The 25108-nt window shown below is 43.9% G+C and overlaps 1 protein-coding gene and 1 pseudogene across 1 annotated transcript in view; both read left to right on the top strand.

The window, feature by feature from the left end:
* The window catches only part of SPOCK1 (SPARC (osteonectin), cwcv and kazal like domains proteoglycan 1), a 1898920-nt gene that overhangs the window by 484337 nt on the left and 1389475 nt on the right, over nt 1–25108 (top strand). The window lies entirely within an intron of this gene.
* Nucleotides 13756–16749, top strand: LOC138245541 (lysine-specific histone demethylase 1A pseudogene; annotated as a pseudogene).

Below are 25108 nucleotides of genomic sequence, written 5' to 3'. Positions count from 1 at the left end.
AGGAGACAATCAAGGGGGAGGTCTGTACTGACTACTACCCTTCTCCAGCTAAGAGTGCCACCCACTTCTATGGGCACTAAAGCCACAGGCCTCTTAGTGACCCTGTCTAGGCTAACTCTTACCCTGGCAGTCTCACCTGGGATGTACTGGTTTGAGAGCACCAGCCTGTCATGCACAATAGTGTGACTGGCACAAGTGTCTCTCAGGGCAGTGGTTGGGATTCCATTCACCAGTAGGTGGTGGAAGTGTCGGCTTCCCTCTGGAATCTCCAACTCACCTGTTGGGCCCTGTTTCCAGTTGAAGGCTAGGAAGACCTCCTCATCTGAGGAGTCATCTCCCATGGCTACACTGGTTACCCCAGGAATTTTGTTCTGGGGTTTGTTTTTGGGACAAGAAGTGTCCTTGGTGTGGTGCCCAGACTGTTTACAGTTGTGGCACCATGCCTTAGTGGCATCCCAGTTCTTACCCTGGTACCCACCTTTGTTTTGGGTTGTGTCCTGGGGCCCACCCACCTGTTCTGGTTTTTGGGGGCCTACAGAGGACTCTTTTTCTTGGTTTCTAGTGTTACCCACTTTCTCCTGGGGAGTTTTTGTAACCCCTTTCTTTTGGTCACCCCCAGTGGAAGTTTTGGTTACCCTAGTCTTGACCCAGTGGTCTGCCTTCTTTCCCAATTCTTGGGGAGAAATTGGACCTAGGTCTACCAGATACTGATGCAACTTTTCATTGAAGCAGTTACTTAAAATGTGTTCTTTCATAAACAAATTATAAAGCCCAACATAGTCACACACTTCATTTCCAGTTAACCAACCATCTAGTGTTTTTACTGAGTAGTCTACAAAATCAACCCAGGTCTGGCTCGAGGATTTTTGAGCCCCCCTGAACCTAATTCTATACTCCTCAGTGGAGAATCCAAAGCCCTCAATCAGGGTACCCTTCATGAGGTCATAAGATTCTGCATCTTTTCCAGAGAGTGTGAGGAGTCTATCCCTACACTTTCCAGTGAACATTTCCCAAAGGAGAGCACCCCAGTGAGATCTGTTCACTTTTCTGGTTACACAAGCCCTCTCAAAAGCTGTGAACCATTTGGTGATGTCATCACCATCTTCATATTTTGTTACAATCCCTTTGGGGATTTTTAGGATGTCAGGAGAATCTCTGACCCTATTTAAGTTGCTGCCACCATTGATGGGACCTAGGCCCATCTCTTTTCTTTCCCTTTCTATGGCTAGGAGCTGCTTTTCCAAAGCCAATCTTTTGACCATCCTGGCTAACAGGGGGTCATCTTCACTGGAGTTATCCTCAGTGATTTCAGAGGTGTTGGTCTCTCCTGTGAGGGAACCAGCATCTCTGACTATTATTTTTGGAGTTAGGGTTTGAGAGGCCCTGGTCTCCCTATTTAGGACTGGAAGGGGGGAATTGCCCTCCAAGTCACTAATTTTTTCCTCTGTGAAGTCATCCTCAGAGGGGTTGGCTTTTTCAAACTCTGCCAACAGCTCCTGGAGCTGAATTTTGGTAGGTCTGGAGCCAATGGTTATTTTCTTTATATTACAGAGAGACCTTAGCTCCCTCATCTTAAGATGGAGGTAAGGTGTGGTGTCGAGTTCCACCACATTCATCTCTGTATCAGACATTATTTTGCTAAAAGTTGGAAGACTTTTTAAAGAATCTAAAACTGTTTCTAGAATCTAATTTCAAACCCTTAACAAACTTTTAAACTCTAAAAGACAATGCTAAACAGGGACTTAACACACAAGGCCCTAGCAGGACTTTTAAGAATTTAGAAAAATTTCAAATTGCAAAAATGAATTTCTAATGACAATTTTGGAATTTGTCGTGTGATCAGGTATTGGCTGAGTAGTCCAGCAAATGCAAAGTCTTGTACCCCACCGCTGATCCACCAATGTAGGAAGTTGGCTCTGTATGTGCTATTTCAAAGTAAGGAATAGCATGCACAGAGTCCAAGGGTTCCCCTTAGAGGTAAAATAGTGGTAAAAATAGATAATACTAATGCTCTATTTTGTGGTAGTGTGGTCGAGCAGTAGGCTTATCCAAGGAGTAGTGTTAAGCACTTGTTGTACATACACATAGACAATAAATGAGGTACACACACTCAGAGACAAATCCAGCCAATAGGTTTTTATATAGAAAAATATATTTTCTTAGTTTAGTTTAAGAACCACAGGTTCAAATTCTACATGTAATATCTCATTCGAAAGGTATTGCAGGTAAGTACTTTAGGAACTTCAAATCATCAAAATTGCATGTATACTTTTCAAGTTATTGACAAATAGCTGTTTTAAAAGTGGACACAGTGCAATTTTCACAGTTCCTAGGGGAGGTAAGTATTTGTTAGGTTAACCAGGTAAGTAAGACACTTACAGGGCTTAGTTCTTGGTCCAAGGTAGCCCACCGTTGGGGGTTCAGAGCAACCCCAAAGTCACCACACCAGCAGCTCAGGGCCGGTCAGGTGCAGAGTTCAAAGTGGTGCCCAAAACACATAGGCTAGAATGGAGAGAAGGGGGTGCCCCGGTTCCGGTCTGTTTGCAGGTAAGTACCCGCGTCTTCGGAGGGCAGACCAGGGGGGTTTTGTAGGGCACCGGGGGGGGGACACAAGCCCACACAGAAATTTCACCCTCAGCGGCGCGGGGGCGGCCGGGTGCAGTGTAGAAACAAGCGTCGGGTTCGCAATGTTAGTCTATGAGAGATCTCGGGATCTCTTCAGCGCTGCAGGCAGGCAAGGGGGGGATTCCTCGGGGAAACCTCCACTTGGACAAGGGAGAGGGACTCCTGGGGGTCACTTCTCCAGTGAAAGTCCGGTCCTTCAGGTCCTGGGGGCTGCGGGTGCAGGGTCTCTCCCAGGCGTCGGGACTTTAGGTTCAAAGAGTCGCGGTCAGGGGAAGCCTCGGGATTCCCTCTGCAGGCGGCGCTGTGGGGGCTCAGGGGGGACAGGTTTTGGTACTCACAGTATCAGAGTAGTCCTGGGGTCCCTCCTGAGGTGTCGGATCTCCACCAGCCGAGTCGGGGTCGCCGGGTGCAGTGTTGCAAGTCTCACGCTTCTTGCGGGGAGCTTGCAGGGTTCTTTAAAGCTGCTGGAAACAAAGTTGCAGCTTTTCTTGGAGCAGGTCCGCTGTCCTCGGGAGTTTCTTGTCTTTTCGAAGCAGGGGCAGTCCTCAGAGGATGTCGAGGTCGCTGGTCCCTTTGGAAGGCGTCGCTGGAGCAGGATCTTTGGAAGGCAGGAGACAGGCCGGTGAGTTTCTGGAGCCAAGGCAGTTGTCGTCTTCTGGTCTTCCGCTGCAGGGGTTTTCAGCTAGGCAGTCCTTCTTCTTGTAGTTGCAGGAATCTAATTTTCTAGGGTTCAGGGTAGCCCTTAATTACTAAATTTAAGGGCGTGTTTAGGTCTGGGGGGTTAGTAGCCAATGGCTACTAGCCCTGAGGGTGGGTACACCCTCTTTGTGCCTCCTCCCAAGGGGAGGGGGTCACAATCCGAACCCTATTGGGGGAATCCTCCATCTGCAAGATGGAGGATTTCTAAAAGTTAGAGTCACTTCAGCTCAGGACACCTTAGGGGCTGTCCTGACTGGCCAGTGACTCCTCCTTGTTGCTTTCTTTGTTCCCTCCAGCCTTGCCGCCAAAAGTGGGGGCCGGGGCCGGAGGGGGCGGGCAACTCCACTAAGCTGGAGTGCCCTGCTGGGCTGTGACAAAGGGGTGAGCCTTTGAGGCTCACCGCCAGGTGTCACAGCTCCTGCCTGGGGGAGGTGTTAGCATCTCCACCCAGTGCAGGCTTTGTTACTGGCCTCAGAGTGACAAAGGCACTCTCCCCATGGGGCCAGCAACATGTCTCTGGTGTGGCAGGCTGCTGGAACTAGTCAGCCTACACAGACAGTCGGTTAAGTTTCAGGGGGCACCTCTAAGGTGCCCTCTGTGGTGTATTTTGCAATAAAATGTACACTGGCATTAGTGTGCATTTATTGTGCTGAGAAGTTTGATACCAAACTTCCCAGTTTTCAGTGTAGCCATTATGGTGCTGTGGAGTTCGTGTTTGACAGACTCCCAGACCATATACTCTTATGGCTACCCTGCACTTACAATGTCTAAGGTTTTGTTTAGACACTGTAGGGGTACCATGCTCATGCACTGGTACCCTCACCTATGGTATAGTGCACCCTGCCTTAGGGCTGTAAGGCCTGCTAGAGGGGTGTCTTACCTATACTGCATAGGCAGTGAGAGGCTGGCATGGCACCCTGAGGGGAGTGCCATGTCGACTTACTCATTTTGTTCTCACTAGCACACACAGGCTTGTAAGCAGTGTGTCTGTGCTGAGTGAGGGGTCTCTAGGGTGGCATAAGACATGCTGCAGCCCTTAGAGACCTTCCTTGGCATCAGGGCCCTTGGTACTAGAAGTACCAGTTACAAGGGACTTATCTGAATGCCAGGGTGTGCCAATTGTGGATACAATGGTACATTTTAGGTGAAGGAACACTGGTGCTGGGGCCTGGTTAGCAGGGTCCCAGCACTCTTCTCAGTCAAGTCAGCATCAGTATCAGGCAAAAAGTGGGGGGGGTAACTGCAACAGGGAGCCATTTCTTTACACATATCCACTCTCAGCCTTTCCTCTACTGTTCTTAAATAGCAGATACAGCTAATGGTTTGACATGGCCTGATTTGCATGGGGATGCCCCATTGCAAATGAGCTTCTGCTCAACTACTGGCCCTGGCAGTCAGCAGACTGTCATATTTTGCTGACTTTTCTGAAATGCGCAACGCCTTTCACCCAGTAGACGCCTCCCTCGCCTGCCCGGAAGCTTTCCACCTCTCTCAAGAGGGGCAGTGTCAAAACTTCTGCTACCTTTCCATTTAATATCGTAGATTTCTGAAGCACAGAAATAAGCGGCTCCTTTGACGGTTAGCTAATGGCTTCAGAGATGTATTAGCATGTGGTCATTTTTAATAGGGGAGTCCTGACCTTTCACCATTCAACAGATTATTCAGGTAGGTTACTGCAAGGCACCATGCTGATCCTTGCAGAAATAGTGAGAAACATAAATATTTGAAAACACGTTTGGCTGGTAGATTCTAGACAGTAGTGTGAAAACGAAAGGTGGTGTCTAGGAAACATTTTTGATAGCTGAAAACAACTTGAAAAAAAGCAGATACGTTGGATAAAGAGAACCGATAAGAAGCATACAGTCTGTGTGCTATATATTAAGATGGAAAATCAACTGTTCTGTACAATCTGTCCCCAATTTTCTTCTGCGATATATATTCCCAAATCTTCATACCAGTTTTCTATTTCTTTGTAATACCTCCTAGTAGGAAAAGCATGCATTTGTATTCTCACTTTTCAAGTGCCTTTTAAAAGGTGACTGCTACAGTTTTAAATTGCACATTCTAAGTGATGATGAACAACTTGACAAGTATTGCTTCAGGGAATGCATTTTAACGTAAGAATCATCAACTACCCTGATGGAAAAACAATTACAAAATGAGTGGTCTATACTAGCGGATTGCAAAAAAAAATATGTATTAAATTTGAGTACGTGTACTTCTGTAGAAAATACGTGTACTTGAATAAATAACTTGATCAGAGAAAAAACAAAAACGTGTTCTCTTCAAAAGTTTCAGTTCTCTATTGCCAGCGTGCGGCGGGGTAAGAATACACTCTTGATCCGAAGTAAGTCTACATCAATGTTCATGTTTTAGATCAACTCTTTCATAATTTATGTAAGTGAATAAAGCCTGTCATTGACAGACTCATATTGGCATATACTAAAAAATACTCACTTTTATACTCCTAGTCTTTAGTCCACATTTCGCCATACTGATTGGTTTGGCCTGCAAAGCAAATGCAGCATTTGTTGTACTGCAAGAACACTTTTAAAAGTGAGGACTGTGAAGCTCTGCCAGACTCCGCTCCCCTCTCCGCCCGCCTTCCCTTCCCTACCTTGGAGTTCAGGGAGGACGTAGAGAGTGTGTCCTCTGAAAGCATTAGGTCTAAGATGTAAAAGATTACTTTACAGTAGTGTGTAAATTGCATCCAGTTATATTCCAATTCACCTTCTCTCCAAACTTGTGGGAACATATCTAAGCAGTTAAACAATTGGGGTGGGAGGAGGGGGAAGTAGCCCATGCTTAATTTGTAAAAGAAAATGTGTTTGGGCCTGATGTTTAGCAGGAAGCTTGTTGGCACCCCCTGCCACATTTCAGGGTTCCAGAATAGCAACGCTGTAAATTTTTGATTCCAACTCAGTCCTCTATCATCCACCACCATTATCCCACTCCCTCTCTATCTCACACCTGTGCGTTCTTTTACATCCTTGCTTACCATTTTCATTCTCTTACACCTTCATTCACCCTGTTCTGCCTTTCTCTTTGGAGTCTGATCATGCGAAATAAGCACTTGTCGGCTCCACCTGCAAGCACTGGCTCAAGTTAAGCACTGGAAGGGGCTGACTACACAAATTACTATCTGATTTGAAATAGATGTCCAGAGGGTATGTTTTGTAGCTAAGAGACCAGTGGTAACAATTTCCTCTGCTTGTACTGCGCTCTCAGTACAACATGTTTCTGTAAAGGTTTGGTAATTTTAGATTATAGTGTAACCAAAAGGAGGCCACTAAGATTAATTCCACCATAAACTATATTTGCTTCAGCAGAATTTTTAGTTCTTAAGCTATCATGTGTTTTGTGCACTACGACAGTTCCTCAGTAAATATAGAAAAACATAAAAGAAATAGTAATAAACTTAATAAAGGGATCAGATTTAAAATAAGAAGAAACAACAAGTTAAAAAGTAGAGTTCAATAACAGTTCAGCGTAAGAATGAACTGAAGTGAATTATTTAAGCTATATATGCCACCAGAATATAAACCAACAATAGGCTTATTCTATGAAAGATGTGAACATAAGAATAAGGGCCTCATTAGGAGTTTGACGGTGCCACCATGGAACCACCATACTCACGGGAAGGACACAACTACCATAATGGTGGCACCCCCCCCTCCCCTGGGCCCTATTACAAGGTTTCTACCAGTCTGACCAGCAAAATACTAGAAATAGAGGGTTCCCACTGCTCTGACCAGCTAGAACAGTGCTACGCGATACCACTTGGCTCCCTTAAAGGAGCCGAGTGCTATCTTGCAGCACTGAGGGGACCAACCAGCTCCCTCAGAATGCACACTGTCTGCAAAGCAGTACTGGGCAGGGGGGCTCCCAACACTTGTTCTTCACCAGCCTTTTCATGGTGGGGTCCCCATCATGAAACGTCTGGTGGAGAACAAAGTTGTAATCAGCCAGGCGGCGTTGAGTTCAACCAAAATAGCTGTCACCCTGTCGGGATCTGTGATCCTGGCGGGGACAGCGGTCTTTAGGCCAATCTGCCCGCCTAACTCGTAATGTGGCGGTTGGATCTTCCCGAACGGTTCACCAGCCAAAGCATCTGAGTTGGTCTCAATGTTAGCACTGAAGGAAATTTGATAAAGACCAGTGATGTACCTTGTGCTGGTATGTTCAAGACGGTTTGAACTGTAGAGGCAAGAGGACAAGTCCCTAGGAGAGAAGAGGTCCTTGCAAATTTAACAAATTCCCATGCTGAACAAAACTTTTTTCAGGCTTTCTTGCTTTCATTTTGACCACTGAACTGATGGTTCCATTGACCCCAAACAATCCTGCTACTTAACAATATTTATTTTGTTATTTCTTTCTTTGCATTCATGAGCTATTGGGATAGTCATCACTGGACTCCTTGTTTCACAATCTCTGAACGCTCATGGAACACGGGATTATATGAACTTACTTGAAGAAATATAGTTTCCTTTTAGAATTAACTTTGCAGTTAGAGTTTGGTTTTTCAATAATAGCTAGTTTCCCACATCCTGCTATCTTCACAAGTGATCACTGCAAACTCGTGCTTATTGCTCTAGAGAAAATAACCTCAGATATGAGTGTACTAATAGCTGGTCACAGATATAAGAGGCTGACCATAATAAGGATCTTCTTCAAAACTAGCTTTGAGAGCCACCTTGTCTGTCATGGAAACAGTGCTGGTTTTCTGGCAGTCGTTGGAGAGACTAATGTTCAGTCCTTTGAGTGTGGTGGATTGTTGCAATTATTAATGCTTAGCACCAGAAGATATCAGTGAGAAAGTTTATTCACCATCACCAGGTTAGTCATATGCAATCAGAACCAATGACAGTTGTAGTTGACACCTGGATTAAGAGAATGTTCAAGCCTGGAGGAAATACAGATGGGAACAGGAAGAGGGAAGACAGCAATTGAAAAGGAGGCATAGGGGAATACCATAAACCTCCTCAGGTAAGGGTAGTACAGAAATGAAGTGCCTGACTATCTAAACAAAGATGCAAAGGATAGAGTGTTAATGCCATTGGCGAAGAAAAATAATGTTGATGAAGAAAATTGACACATCAAGAGAACAAGGAGATTATGTCACTACATCACTTATGCACAGCATGTATATACCGGAGTGTTGCTTTCCTCTCTCCCTTTGAAAAGACTGACTCACAGGCTATGGGGATCTGAGGGAAACAACAATCTCGGTTGTACTTTGCCTCTTTGACCAGACTTCAGTTTTGTCCATTCTCAAGGTCGACTACAATTCAACCTGCATTCTCTGAGGAGGAGAAAACCTACAACCGTTATACTTTCAAAAAATAGGTAACTTAACTAGTATCCAGTCTGAAACACAAAACAGAGACTTCTTCACACTACTCAAGCAATCACATCTTTTTTTATACTTTGATTGGTGAAATTTACTGTTTTCGATAACCTCTTTCTTGTTTCCATTAACAGTGAGCCATTTCTCACCCAGAAAGCAGTCATTTTAATTCTTGGACACATCCTTTTAAGTACTCTGCCCACTTATCTTTGCCTAATCTAGTGAGCTTGACTGCAAAGACCATCTCATCAACTGTTACTTTGTCATCAACCAAGTTGGATTCCAGTGGCATTCACGGCAGACAGGCAACCATGATATTTTTTGTATTTGGTAAATGTTGCATCTAAATGTTATACCCCTCCTAACCTAGAATACAATGGGAGATACTTGTAGTATTACATCCGGACTCTTGAATGTGAAGGCAAACACAAAGGGTTTGTAGTAATTCCTAATCATAAATGGTGTTCTCCAAAGGAAAAGCGTGAACTACACAACCACCCAGTTAAACACTAGGGCTTCCCTACCCCAGAGTATTGTATGTTTCACAAAAACAGCACATTTTCTTTAAGAGAGAACTCATGGGTTCCTATTAGTTGGTAATGATTTTGACAAATCTGCAATGAAATTCATCCCAGGAAGGACGTCTGTTTATTCTTGTTGGATTTGGGCATGATCCTTTTTCTATACCTTCCACTAGGCCCAATATGGGCCTCATCATATTGCAAAGAGGTAGTACAGTTGAGATACTCAACTGACCTGTACCCAATGCGGCACCTTTATTTTTATAGTGAGTCCTGCGGACCTAATTTTACCCTGAACTTGTCTCATGGTGACAACATGTTCTTTTCAGATGAGCCAAATACTAATGTATTCTCCTGGAAACAATGCACATGAGACACTCCATTCAAGACGTTTCACATTATTCTTCAGAAGACTGTGCCATTGAGGCTCGATCAAAAGGCATCTGTACATATCATTAGGCTCCCAGTGGCCTGACAAAACAGGTCAAGTGATTTAGGATGAGATTCTACCTGATGAAAGGTGGAGGGCTGATCAAGCCCTCTGAAACTGTTTGCATCTTAAAATAGTGTTAGTACTTCAATGGATGCCAGGAAGCAGGTGCCTATCAACTGAAATACTGGCATTTAATTCTTAAAGGTCCACACAAAGTCTTATGTCCTTCCCTAGACTTGGTGGCAATGACTACAAAGGCAAGCCACTCTTAATATTCTGTAGGCTCTATGATTGCTTGTTCCAACAATCTATCTAATTTCTCAGAGGTGCTTGCGTGGGTTCAGGGATAGAGTAAACCTTAGCTGCAGGCTAAGGCCCATATTTATACTCTGTGCCGGATTTGCTTAATTTTTTTTAACGCAAATTCGGCGCAAACATAACTCCATATTTACACTTTAGTGCTAGACTCGTCCAGTGCCAAAGTTATGGAGTTTGAGTCATTTTTTGGACGTTAAAACCTACCTTGCGCTAATGACACGCAAGGTAGGCATTCCTGAGCAAAAATTGACTCTGCGGCATGTGCGCCTTATTTATCCTCTTGCGTCAAAATGATGCACAGGAGGAGGCGGCCCTTAAAAAAAGGCGCCCAGCCGGATTTGTGCCGTTTTTTAACGCCTGGGTCAGGGCAGGCGTTAAGAGACCTGTGGGCTCATTTCCATGGTGGGAGACCATGGAAGCAGTCCACAGGTGCCCTTCCCTGCACCCAGGGAACACCCCCTGCCACCCAAGCCCACCCCTGGAGGACCCCCATGGATGGGGACCCATCCATGGTGAGTGCAGGTAAGTATTTTTTATTTTTATTTTTAAGTAGCATAGGGGGGCCTAACTTGGGCCTCCCTACATGCCACTGTGCCCAATGGCCATGCCCAGGGGACAGGAGTCATTTCCATGGGGGTTGTGCATCAAACAATGGCGCAAGTCAGGTTAGAGCCAATATTTTTGACTCTAACCTGACTTCCACCATTCTTTGGATGACAGTTGGGCTCTTTGTGCATTAACTCTAGGCGGTCAAACAAAGGGAGATGAGGTGTGCCATGCGTATCCTGATGGCCCACCACCAGGCTGATGGGTCTCCTGAACTAGAGTGGCTGGAGGAGCTGACTGTTGCACCTGAATAGGGCTGTCCTCACACAAAGCGGTCTCCAACCCCCTGGAGTGTTCCTGGGGCAAGGGCAGAGAAAGGCAGGGTCTTGTGCAATAAAAAGACTTCTCTTTGATGTTTGCCTACTTCAAAGTCAGAAATGGGTATGAGTACTGGACCTCTGACCCCACATAGTTAGAGTCCTTCTGGACTGAGGAAATTCTGCCAGGAAGAAGAGCTGGATGCTGTAGGAGGAACTGCCACTCTGCCTGTTGCTTTGCTGTACTGGTCTGCTGTTTGCTGCTTCTTTTCTGGGAGTGAAAGGACTGGACTCTGCTTTCTACATCCTCAGTGGTCTTTGGGGTCTCACAGTTTCTGTCTGGTAGCCATGTGGAGGGTCAGACAAAAAAATATTTTGATTGGCTCTGCCCTCCACCTTTGATGCACTTAGCTTATTTAATTTCTCAGCTGCTTATTTTTAATAAGTTTTGCCTTATATATTTATTCATTTGATTTGATACATGTACATTTTATATATTTTATCTCAATAGCAATTTTAACTCATTTTATTGATTCATGCTATGTAAATGAACTTTGATGGCACAACTGCTGAATACATTTTTGCAAACCTTATGAATGAGATTGAAAGTCAATTTTAAAAAGTAAGCATTCTTCTTTGATTGCTTTTTATAAAAGCTGGCAAATGGCACTTTTTGAAGCAGGTCAGCAACAGTTGTCATAAATGAACATAATTTATAAGTTTACTTGTTAATGGCAAAGTAGCCATAATCGGTAATAATGGCCCAATCAAAAATAGGGCCTCTGCATTATCAATACGCCGCCCACAAATTTACATATCAACTGTATCACTGAAATATTTGTTTATATTTCTGTAAAGGTACTTATTTTGTTTAAAGGTTGCATATTTTAATACAAAAGTAACTTGTGAATAAATTGTATTTGTCCAAAAATATAAATTTGCTGTGGTCTAAATATACACTAATTTATTTCACCAATAATCTAATCTGCAAGATACAAAGAAATGTAGGCAGCAAGGCACCTTAAACCGCAGAGCTTTCTCACTAGGATAAGAGTGCACTTGCTGCAGATTAATTGCAGATCTTTGCTGCAGGCATATTACTCTCTTTAACCTGGTACAGGAATTGATTTATGTACCCTGAATAGGAAATCATAGCTATACACTACAATGCTTAAGTGATATTCATTTTTCAGGATTGAGATAGCAGCTCATGGTGCAAGCCATAATGGATATTCACTTCCAAGCAGTTTATTCTGAAGGTCAGAGTAGGCGTGCACTTTCAGAACTTTCATCACATCTCAGAATGGAGATAATAGTGCATGCTGCAGATCAGGAAGTGTCAGTGCTAGGATAAGAGCTCATTGTTCAAGTTAGGGTAAAGACACACTGTTACAGCTTTCAGGTTATCTCGGTGCTGAGATAAACATGCAGGGTGCCTGTCAGACTAGAGATGCACCACCAGAGCTTTTGGGGCTGACAAAGACCTTGAGTGGCAGCACGTGTTGTAAAATTCCGAGTGTAAAATTATTACAATAGTGAAGGATGTTACAGGCAAATATAGAGGTGCGTTATCCAAGCTCTTAGAATATCTCAAAACAGGGACAGTAGCAAGTTTGTCGATCAGGACAGATGTGCACTGCTGGTGTTCTCAGGAAATCTTTTACACATCCACAGACCAGCTTTTGCTCTTCTTACTAATTGATGTTATGCTTGTCTTTCACCATGTAGAGCGCACCACTGCCTTTTGGATAAATTTGCACTGTGGAAATACCACATACATAAATACATACATACATGCACCCCACTACCAGGTTTGCAGTGTTTTGGCACAGGTGCTGTCGGAGCTCTCAGGATGTTACAGAACTAGGAAACAGCATATGGGGGAGGTCATGATAGAGATCCACTGGGTTATCCCCATACACGCCAACATTTCAGAAGAGAAAAGGGGGAGATTTCTTGAAAAAAATCTGGATAATTTATTTCCCGTATTGGCTTTTATTGGGGCCTCAATCGGGTTACTGTTATGTATGGAATTTTCAAGTCTGCTGCTGCAGGGTTGGATACTATATATGCAAATGTATGTTTTTTTCCCATAGCTGTCAGGGGCACGGTGAAAGCACTATGGGAGGCAGCGAGAGCATGATGCATGGCCTGCAGGAGCAGGTTACTGGCAGTGCATACTCCAAGTTAAACAAGACCAGGTCCTGTCTGCTGAATCCTGCAGAGGAATCCGGTTTTTACATGCAGGAATAGGGAGGTGGGAGACTAGCCTTGAAATCGGTAGTCTCCCGCCTGAATCGTGAGGGTTGACATGTATCCATTTCAGTTATACATTTTAATGGACAAAGTTGGCACACTTGTGCAGCTGTGCCACCTTTGTCCTGTCACAAGGTTTTCCTGCACCTATAACCTTTTTTTTTAAAACCCATATTAACATTTTTATGTAACATTTAAAACATACAAGAAATATGATTGCTAAAATGATTCTTCTTCTTGACGGCAGGAAGTCTAGCAACTTTTTTAAACAATCTGCATTGGGTGGCGTCTAAAACCCCTTCCTATGGCAAATGTGAGAGGGTGCGAAAAGTGAAATCCACACATTAGCTAAATTTAATCCACTTGCATGTAATGTTTTTCAAACCCTGTTCCGACCCCAGGCGAACAGTCTTTATCTTTAAAGGAAAGACTAATTTAACCGGAAACGAACAAGTGTTGTTTTCTAACATCATAGAGGTAAATTCTGAGAAATTATGTTTTCTATATACGCAGGTGAACGTGAGAGGGTGATTAAATAGGTTTTATAAATAAAATTGTGTATTCTAGTCTGGGATATTTCAAATTGTCTCGCCTACCGAACAAGCTACAGTTTAAAAAAAAAGGGTGAGCAGTCTAGTGTTCAGAATTGAGCGTCATTACGTACATTGTGAGCCGCAAGCGACGCTGTCTGCGCTCAATTCCGTGACGTCAAGCGCTCCACACTGGGAAGCGTATCCGTTGTTCTCCCTACTAGCAAGTCCTGGGGGATAGTGATCCCTCTGTGGGAGCTTTCGTCTGCACTTAACGCACCCGCTCTGGTACCGTCACCTTTCTCAGTCATTTACTCCCAGCCGCTTCTACCATGCTGTCTGGGAAAAAGCCCGAGCTTGGCGGTGGCGAAAAGAGCCAGGACCCTCAGCCTCCCGCTGGTGACTCCAGCAGTTCAAACGAGCGCACGCCGCGGAAGAAGGAGCGCATTTCTCCGGCCTCGGAGCTGGGTGGCGCGGAGGGCAGCGGTTTGGATGGGAGCCACCCTGGTACCCCGGAGGGCCGTCGCAGCAGTCGTCGCAAGAAGCCCAAGGTTCAGTACCGGGAAATGGACGAGAGTCTGGCCAACCTGTCCGAGGACGAGTACTACTCGGAGGAGGAGCGGCACGCACGGGCGGAGAGGGAGAAGGACCCCCCCGCGAATCCACCGGCCGAGGAGGAGCACGAAAGTGAGCCAGAGGAACCGTCCGAGGGGGCGGCGCTGCAGAGCCGGCTGCCCCACGAGCGCATGACTTCAAGGGAAGCAGCTGCCTTCCCAGACATCATGAACGCTCCTCAGACCGCGCAAAAGGCCTTCCTGTACATCCGCAACCGCACGTTGCAGCTGTGGCTGGAGAACCCCCGCATTCAACTGACCTTCGAGGCCACCCTACAGCAGCTGGAGGCACCCTACACCAGCGACACCGTACTGGCCCACCGTATACATAGTTACCTGGAGAGACACGGACTCATCAACTTTGGTGTCTACAAGAGGATAAAGCCGTTGCCAACCCAGAAGACCGGGAAGGTGATCATCATAGGCGCAGGGGTCTCGGGTTTGGCGGCCGCCCGTCAGTTGCAAAGCTTCGGGATGGATGTCACGCTTCTGGAAGCAAGGGACCGTGTGGGAGGGAGGGTGGCTACGTTTCGCAAGGGCCAATATGTCGCTGATCTCGGGGCCATGGTAGTCACGGGCCTTGGTGGTAATCCAATGGCTGTAATTAGTAAACAGGTAAATATGGAGCTAGCAAAGATTAAGCAGAAATGTCCTCTTTATGAGGCCAATGGACAAGCTGTTCAGATTCCAAAGGAAAAGGATGAGATGGTTGAACAAGAGTTTAATCGTTTGCTGGAAGCCACTTCCTACCTTAGCCATCAGTTGGACTTCAATGTTTTAAATAATAAACCCGTTTCTCTTGGCCAGGCACTCGAGGTAGTTATACAGTTGCAGGAGAAACATGTGAAAGATGAGCAGATTGAGCACTGGAGCAAAATTGTTAAAACTCAAGAGGAGTTGAAAGAAATTTTGAATAAAATGGTCACTTTAAAAGAGAAGATTAAAGAACTTCACCAACAATATAAGGAGGCCTCGGAAGTTAAACCAGCGCGAGATATCACTGCAGAGTTTCTGGTGAAAAGCAAACACAGAGATTTGACAGTGCTGTGTAAGGAATATGACGACTTTGCAGAAGCGCAAGGGAAGCTTGAAGAGAAACTCCAAGAACTTGAAGCCAATCCTCCAAGTGATGTTTATTTGTCATCACGTGACAGACAAATACTTGACTGGCATTTTGCAAATTTAGAATTTGCAAATGCAACACCTCTGTCTACCCTTTCTCTGAAACACTGGGACCAGGACGATGATTTTGAGTTTACAGGCAGTCACCTGACTGTACGGAATGGCTATTCATGTGTACCTGTAGCCTTGGCTGAAGGCTTAGATATTAAATTAAATACAGCAGTTCGACAAGTTCGATACACAAGTTCTGGATGTGAAGTACTTGCTGTTAACACTCGTTCCACCAGTCAGACCTTTATTTACAAATGTGATGCTGTACTGTGTACTCTTCCACTAGGAGTGTTAAAGCAACAGCCACCAGCAGTGCAGTTTGTGCCTCCTCTGCCAGAGTGGAAAACATCTGCTGTACAGAGAATGGGATTTGGTAATTTAAATAAGGTAGTATTGTGTTTTGACCGTGTGTTTTGGGATCCTTCTGTAAATTTGTTTGGCCATGTTGGCAGTACCACTGCAAGCAGGGGTGAGCTCTTCCTTTTCTGGAATCTTTATAAAGCACCAATTCTTTTGGCGTTGGTAGCAGGAGAAGCAGCAGGAATAATGGAAAACATCAGTGATGATGTTATTGTTGGACGTTGTCTTGCAATTCTGAAAGGAATATTTGGAAGCAGTGCTGTTCCCCAGCCTAAAGAGACTGTGGTGACACGTTGGCGTGCCGATCCTTGGGCGCGGGGATCTTATTCATATGTAGCTGCTGGATCTTCAGGGAATGACTATGACTTGATGGCTCAGCCGATTACTCCAGGCCCATCCATACCTGGAGCCCCACAGCCTGTACCTCGCCTATTTTTTGCCGGAGAACACACAATTCGTAACTACCCAGCAACTGTCCATGGGGCTCTTTTGAGTGGATTGAGAGAAGCTGGTCGAATTGCAGATCAGTTTTTAGGGGCTATGTATTCTCTACCTCGCCAGACTCCTCCTGTGGCTCCTGCACAATCATCCCCTAGCATGTAAATGCGTCAGTCGGAGTGCCATCAAAAACACAATAGTGAAATTGCACCAGACCATTTCTGAATGCAATGCCTTGGTAGTAGAATTGGGCATAACTGGAAAAAATGAACCTACACTTTTCATGAATATATCTTCGCAAAATATTTGATTTGGGTTTCAGAAGGCATTTTTTTTTTTTTTTTAAATGTTTCCTTTGTCACAACATTGATTTGCCTCTGTGGTCGCATTGATAGACTCGCCAAAACCTTCTGCCTTAATATAGTTTTGTGCTGGACGTTTCATGAGGTAATAGTGCATTTTGTGGTAGTTCTATTTTTGTGTGGTAAAGTAGGTATGTTTCATTTTTTTTTATACTAGACTGCTGTTCAGGCAGTCTTTTGTATTTTGAAAATAAAACCTATTTGTAATAACATTGTTGAATTTTCTTTCAGAAAATGTGCACAAAGCTCGTGGTCAACTGCAGTTTCGTTTTGCAGCAATGTATTTTGATTGTATGTAGAAATTGTCTTGCCTGGAACATTAACAACTTTAAATGTTCCCTTCTAGATTTTAGGCAAGGAATATGGTTTTACTATTACAACGCAGGGAAACAAAGGTGGTAGATGCCAGAACACTCGCACACCCATATGCATGCAGCAACAATGTCATCAGTAGAAGTCCTTAGTCACACCAGGTGAAGAGAATATGGTGGGTGCCAACCCGGTAGGACACCTAACCAGCAAAAGTGTCCAAAATTACTAACTGGAAGGGCAGTCAGTAATGACGATTATAATTGTAGAATACCAGGGCACACCACAGGCAGTCCTGTATGGTTGATCCAAGTGGTAGTACAATCAAAGTCGAAGACCACAACGTAGATGAAAGTAGAGTTTATTAACAACAAAAAAGGTTATTGCCAATATCCAGCTAATAACCCATATGTGCAGTGAGCAGCATACAGCAGACACGTGTTTTGTCTCTACTTTCATCTACGTCGTGGTCTTCGACTTTGTACTACCACTTGGATCAACCATATAGGACTGCCTGCGGTGTGCCCTGGTATTCTACAATTATGGTTTAGTATTAGAATATTAACACTGGGTAGCAATGAATAATAAGACCTCTTATGTATAGTTATAACTGTTGATCATAGCCCAGGATAACCAATCATTTGTTTCCACTACTGGAACAATTTTAGAATCCACTTAGTCTACAGTTCTGGCTTTGCCCGTAGGTTTAAATCCCTTCCCTTTCTCTTCCTTTTTGAATTAGTTTATCATTTACAATGACGTGAGAAAGAGTTGACAAGATTTTGTTAGCCCTCCTTCTCTCCTCTCAGGCCTTCTCATGCTCATATCAGCAGGCATGCAGGTGATATTTATAAACCATGAGACCTTTGTGGTTCATAAATTTCATGTGACCCCCCAGTCTAGGCCTATATTACAAAGTTACCAGTTATATATATTTTCTCCTTCCATGCTCTATGTATATATACACACACACACCTCCATGGCAGTGAAAATACATCTGTTGGAGACTGTATCCTTAACACCAGTGCTGCAAGCCAGTTTTAAAGGACCTATGCACACCATATAGATCTTCAGTGCATAATATATAACAACACTATTTGATTGTTTTAATTGATCCAGCTGAGAAGCAAAATTAAAACTACTGGACTATCTAACAATATATCAACCTAAACTTATGGAGATCAAGATAAGAAACGTGATATGAGCTGGCATAGATGTAGCTTTGAGATATGTGCAATATAACTCTTTATTTAAATTACATGCTATAGTGATGTTTCCTACATTTTACAATGCTACTTTGGCTATTTTCTCAGTTTAGATACCAGTCATGTGTGAGGGGCATAGTAAGCATCCAGAAATCATCAACCTACAAAAGGAAGTTTGGGTAAACTTTCACTTTCGTTTGTGCTGCAAAACACCAGATGCAGCACATGCACCTTTGTAGGTATTTATTTAACATTACAACAAAGACCATATACAGTGCAAAAAATGCAAAGCACAGCAACAGAAGGTTTTTCCAGCAAAATATACTCAAACATTTCAATGGCCACAACAAACCAAGATCCTTCAGCACACTAAATAGACCATCCCAAACAAATCTGCCCACATCTCTTCCAATAAATAAGCCTCCAAAACCATCCTGATGTTAGATAAGGGTTCTAGCCCTGAATTTAAACACAGCCTCAAAGTTTTACAGAATGCTAGCAGGTCTGTAACAACACATCAGATAGAACACTCTCCACCCTTATGCTAACAACGTACTAACAAATCATAAAAGTAGCAAATTCCAAAACAATTCACAAAGAAAAGCAAAATTTGGTTACTCGATAGCCTTTGCAAATTGCCACCATACTACTTACAACAGTGCAACCTACTCCTCGAATACATTTGCAAATTCAATAGAACACCTACAAATTCAACAAGGCACCTTAGATTGTAGTGAAGGCAAAAACACCAGAACCCTTTAGTTGATAATGCAGTACTTTGAAAGTTTACAACTAACTCGACATATAGATAACATAGCTCCAAAAGTATGTAGACAACAAAGCACCTTCCAAAGATAACTCCTATAGATCTACATAACTTTGTGTCCAACAGGAAACAGACTCCACCCTTCCTACTTCTACACAGAAAAAAGCTTCTCCAAATTCGTATAGGTTCACAGTGATTCTTCCCATAAGTACTGCCGCACCTAAAACACAGGAAATGAAAGTTCATGATTGTGACAGGAAAGTGCTACAAACCACTCTGAAAATAAAATGTACATTTACAAATATTGAAACATAAGTTTAAATAACAAAGCCCAATAGAGGTGCCCTGAAAAGCCAATGACCCACTTCACCACTCAGTAAGCACTTTATAGCGCAAACAAAATAAATGCACTTTAGCATACCGTCCATCATACGTTAACAATGAATGGTTATCAAAAAAGCCCATCTTCATGCAGAATATACTCTATTGACAGTACCAATCTGTACAATGTCATACAAATAGCAAGCCTGCAATCCACAAATGCTGATCACTGGTGAGTTAACATGACATGCTAAAGTTAATGGTAAAAATTAGAAATCATTAATTATATAATTACCTCTAAAAGAGTGAACATGCTGTGTTTATTCTTTTCTTGCTCATGAATACCTTTCTTTGTATAGAAGTTAGCATTTGTATGTTTGACATTATCTCAAGTGTTCTGCCATTTTTTTTTTATGTGGCTTTAAATGCAAAATAGAATTCTATCAGCTATGTATGAACAGTGGTAGTAAAGTACGCAGCTGCATATATTTCCTAAACTTAACAGAGGATAGGGTGAACATAACCCCGAAAGGGAATTTTTATTTGCAAAGTTTTGAAACATCATACTACTTGAATAAAGTTGGTAAAATGTCAAGTTTAAAAAAAACTGTTAATGTCAGCAAGCGTTAAAAAGAAAACGTCTCTCTGTATTTAGAAAATGCTTTCTTTTGAAGAACTAGTAATCTGGTACACAACAATGTCTTGGGTTTGAAGACGTGATCAGCTTGTCAAAGTGAAGCTATATAGAACATCCATCCTGGCATACACTATAAGAATTTTACAATTCACTGATTAGTTCCTTCATAAGGACAAGGAACTAAAAACGGATTTTCTGTGTCTTTACAGTATACGGTGCAATGGATGTTCCACAAACCACTTAAATCCATGGTGTGGTATTCTTTCGTATAAAAGAGATGGGATGTTTGTAAACATGAAAAATAAAATTAGAATCTCTGAAGCAAAATTAAACACACCAAAAAGCTGTATGATATTATTGGTTTAATACAAGTAAGATTAACAAAAAACCCTGTAATCACACGTGGAGCCCAAATAATCTCTCTGTTCCTCTGAGGCCTAGAGCCCACGTACTGCAGCCATCACTATGGCAAACGAGTAAATATGCATTATTTTTGTGTAGTTTTGACATATGGGGTGGTAGAGAGGGCACTTCCTCCATCCTGCCTCTCTCAGGTTGCTGAAAGACTAATGATTTCCTGGGGTAGATTCTTATGCCATAACGGCTAATGTCCCAAACCATTACTGTTTTGGACACCAATCCCTGGTGTTGAGTGAGCTTTTTGCCCTGTGGGGCAAGTAGGTAGGTGGTGAACTCTCCTGTCTTCCACCAAGGGTTCAGAAACACTGGTATCTGCGGATGAGGGACTGCAATCCAGTGTCAGAAGGGGCAAGCCCTATACCCCTTTCTGGTTTTATTCCCATATGGCCTAGTGCGTTCCTTATCCACCACCTCCAGGGATGAGCAGATATTGTGTAAATTGCAAAATCTGCTCATCCAGGTCCACCAAACTACCACAGGGACAACAGAATAGGAATGTACCAACCCTGGGCTCCTCTGAAATCCAGAACAAATCAAATAAATTGATAACATTTGCTTCGATGTCATCACATTTCCTTACCCAGAATGACCTGTAAACTTCAAAGTATGAGTAAAAAAAACACTACTTTTCCATATTTATGTGACAAATCTTAGGCGCTTCCAACCAGCAGTCCGTCTCACCACCATGCTTTGCATAGCTTCCCCCAGTAAAAATGCTGTGGTGAGCCTAACACATGTTATGCAAATAGACCAAAACGGTAACCATGTGATGACCACATTGACGTTACATTAACTTCACAGGGTCCAAGTTTGGAAGGGTTTCTTTCACTGGCCATAGGCCCACCCCACACAAGTGAGATACTGTTTCTGTTCATAAGAAATGTGGAAACGCTGTGTGGTAGGACTCTTGTTTGAGAAACCTGAAAAAGTTTTGTGATTTTAGCCACAGTTTGTTGTTTACATGGCATCCTGGATAAGAAAAAGTAATGTTATCTGCACAAGTCACATCACCACAGACTGCCTAGGATGTTTGCTTTGCAGAAATGTCTGAGGTTGCTAGGTTTTCCTGCATGCTTGCTCACTCTGCCCAAATACTGCTGCTACCACAGTCTCCAGAAAGATTGAAATTAAATGGAAAAATCTGGATGCCACCCCCATAGTATTTGGGTGTCTTTCTTGTTGCGGTGATAGGCCCACTCGCATATTTGGAATATTGCTTTTATTGGGAAAGGTGTGGAAATGCTGGATTATAGCACATTTTTTGATTCTCCCTAAACTTTGGTATTCTCCCTCACAGAAAAAGTAGGCAATCCTGTGAATTTAGCTAAAGTTTGGTGTTTGCAGGGCAATCTGGGTAAAATATGTGCGGTGCATGCATGTCACAGCAACCTGTACTCTCCTGGGTATCTAGTTTTCAGACATGTCTAGGGTTTGTAGATTTCCCACGGAGCTAGCCTTTCAAGACCCAAACACCAAAGGAAATTCCATGGAAAAATCTTGTTTTCTACGTGTTGCATTTTGGGCCCTTTTGAAGGTGATGGCCCACTCACATAAGAAGTGCCCTTTTTATCGAGAGAGTAAAGGTAAACCAAATAGTAGAACAGTTATGATTATCTACTGAACTTCTATTTATTTTTCCCTCACAGATGAAATTCAAGGTGCAGACATGAACATATTTTGTAAAGCACCTTCTGACTCATGATTCCCCCAAACATGCTACTGTCTCTTTTTTCGCTTACTAGGGCATCATTGGCGTTTGTGACACATGGTTCACACAATACCTTTTAAGTTAGCCATTTACATATGCTTGGGACTCAGATTTTTACACCCACCCCTCTTAAAGTGTGCATTCCACATGGTCATTTCTTGGTATTTTTGTTTTCTCACTAAACACCTCTCAGTGAGATCATGTCCGGCTTCTCATATCGCTTCTACAGATGCAACACCCAAGTCAATGTCTTCCCACCTCTTAAACCTTTACCTAGAGGTGAGCCAACTGCCTCACCTCTTTCTTTCTTTGGATGGTTGCTCTTCTGAAATCCTCAAAACTGAAGTTCTGTGTTCACTCCTCCCCTGCGCACATTCCTTCGCCTAGAAACCTCAGTTCGCTTCAGCCCATCTATGATAATGGAAGTTTTAAATATCAAATACAGCCACCACTGTTTTAATTACTTAACTCACAGTATCCACTCACTCATTCTTTTCGATGCAGCCAAAACCCTCACTAGCCATCAGCATACCTTACCACTGCAATATTAATCCATTTGCTATCTTCCCCTACCCACCCCACCCCCCTACAATAACTCTGCCTTTCTTGCCAAGATTAAATATTTTGCTGCCCAGTCTCTGTTCAGATCGCCAGAGCACACTCCTACCTTTGGCTAGGAACACCAGGTGCATTGGTTTCACCACAAACTATATGGCATTACACAAATTAATTATCTGTATACAAATCACTAAGAAACTTGATCCCTAACTATCTGTCCAAAACCTTATCAAACTACACACAAATTTAGAATCTTAAACCACCAATCGCTACCTTTTGGCAACACCAAAACCAGTGTGCTGTACCCGTTTCCAAGCCATTTACCTGTTAGGCTTACTGCACTGGAACTCCTTACTGACTGTTATTTGTACAAAGAGTTGAAAATTGCACGGAAAGGGCATTTCCTGTAACTAAACCTAATATGCGTCACCCATTCTAATGTATGTATGTATGTATGTAAGTAATATAGACTTGGAGCCTGCTATAACGGGCTATACCGGCCATCAAAGGCCAGCTCCAACATTTAAGGCCCAAGCTGATAACAAGGGAGCGGGATACTAATGCTATTTAGTGTGCTTTTTGATTTTCCTTGAAATGGTGATGGGATATGAATTCTGTTATGTGTCAAAAACTAAAGGTCCATGTGCCTTACATGATTACTATACAAATACAATAGTGACCAAGTTGGGCTTAGCCTGATGAGACCCAAGACGTCACTGGACAATAGACCTAAACCTCCACCCGAACACTGTACCACATTGGACAATACCAATATCCCACACCTGATACTCGTACACACATCTGACCACAGCACTACATAACATACCCCCGCACATGCCCATAGTCCTTTGCACCCAGAAAAACTGACATAGTGAGGCAAGACCACACTGACAGAAGGCACTGCACCTAGCTATCACTGGCTCCATCACACTGAACACACACCACGAGCAACACAACTTGCACATCACTGCACACAAACCACATGTACATCCTAGCACTGAACCTCACACCAACACGGAGTACACCCAGCATCCACAACACAACCAAGATGGCACTACAAAAATCCCACTATTCACAGACGAGGAGCTGAGGGACATGGTCGACGAAATTGTAAGAGTGGAGCCGCAACTGTTTGGAGCACAGGTCCAGCAGACATCCATAGCCCGGAAAATTGGCTTATGGCAGAAGATTGTCGTCAGGGTGAACGCAGCGGTGAACCATTCACTCACAAGGGACATCAGGAAGAGGTGGAGCGACCTACGGGGGAAGGTATGGGCCATGGCATCACAACACCAAATCGCCATCATGAAGACTGGTGGTGGGCCCCCACCACCTCCCCCAGAGTTATCATTGTGGGAGCAGGTCTTTGCCATCCTACATCCAGAGGGGCTGACGGGAACACTGGGTGGACTGGACTCTGGTAAGTCAACAAAATTCCCCAGCCACCATGTACCCCTTGCACAGCATGTACCACCACCACCCTGTCACCCCCTCACACCACCTTCACATGCGCAAAATCTCCATGGACCCAATACCCTCCCTTGCATGCCACGGCTCCCTACTAACACCATTCCCTCATAGGCCTACCTAGTGCAAGATGTGCCACGATGTAGCAAGTACTAGAACTACCACAATGCAATACTCCCTACCCTTGTATGACTGCCAAATCCACTTCACATCTGAGCACCTGCACATAAAACATGTCACCCCCCCCTTTCACCAACAAGCAATTAGAATGCACATCAGTACATGGCAATGACAGTAGGCAAGACCAATACCAACTATTGAGCAAAATAGTACCGTAGCAACTACAAGCAGCAGTCAATAAACTGTCAATGCAATTACTGCTCAGCAAATCCACATAATGTCAAACAACCGTGTGTACCACTAGTACAATACCATCATGTAACATAATACCTATCATTACTCATGTATCCCAAGTACTGCTACACAGCAGAGGATGCCAGACACAGAAAGCCCAGCCCTGAAAGCAAGTCCAAAGGATGTGGAGGAAACCCTGGATAGGGATGACGTACCTGGCCCATCAGGCATGACTTGTCAGTCCACCACCACCAACCTCACCCTGCCCACAACTGAATGTCTCTCCCCTGTGGCATCCATTGCACAGCAGAGGCCACCTTCCCAAACCTGTGTCCCAAGGACAGATCAAACATCAGTGTGCCCCACAGTACAGAGCCATGAGTCAACATTCCAAGCACAAGACAACGAGGGTCCTGGTGTCAGTGGGAGGGGACACAGGCAAAGGTGGCAAGGGCCAGTGGGAGGGCAATTGTGGGCCAAGGGATGAGGCAGCAACAGGACGCGACTGGCCAGGAGGCTGTCTCCAGAGTTCTGGGAGCCTACCAGCAATCCCAGGGCAAGATAGGCCAGTTACCTCCTTGCAGGAGAACCAAAGGCTGCAGAGTGAATATCACCAGGAGGCCATGCAGCAGTGACAGGCACACAGTGCCACTATGGTCTCCATGTTAAGGGTGTTCAAAGAATTCAATACCATCCTGCTGACGTTCTCCACCCAAGAGTAGGCCACACAGTATCTCTGCCCTCTACATCTGCTACTGGAATTGAGTTCCAGCAACAGGACCCACAGGCCACCAGCACCCTTGCCCCTGCAGCTGAGGTACCCA

This window comes from Pleurodeles waltl, chromosome 7, assembly GCF_031143425.1.
Source record: "Pleurodeles waltl isolate 20211129_DDA chromosome 7, aPleWal1.hap1.20221129, whole genome shotgun sequence".
In the NCBI taxonomy this organism is placed as follows: Eukaryota; Metazoa; Chordata; class Amphibia; order Caudata; family Salamandridae; genus Pleurodeles; species Pleurodeles waltl.
Note: the sequence above shows the minus strand (reverse complement) of the source record. Positions and strands in the feature narration are given on the sequence as shown.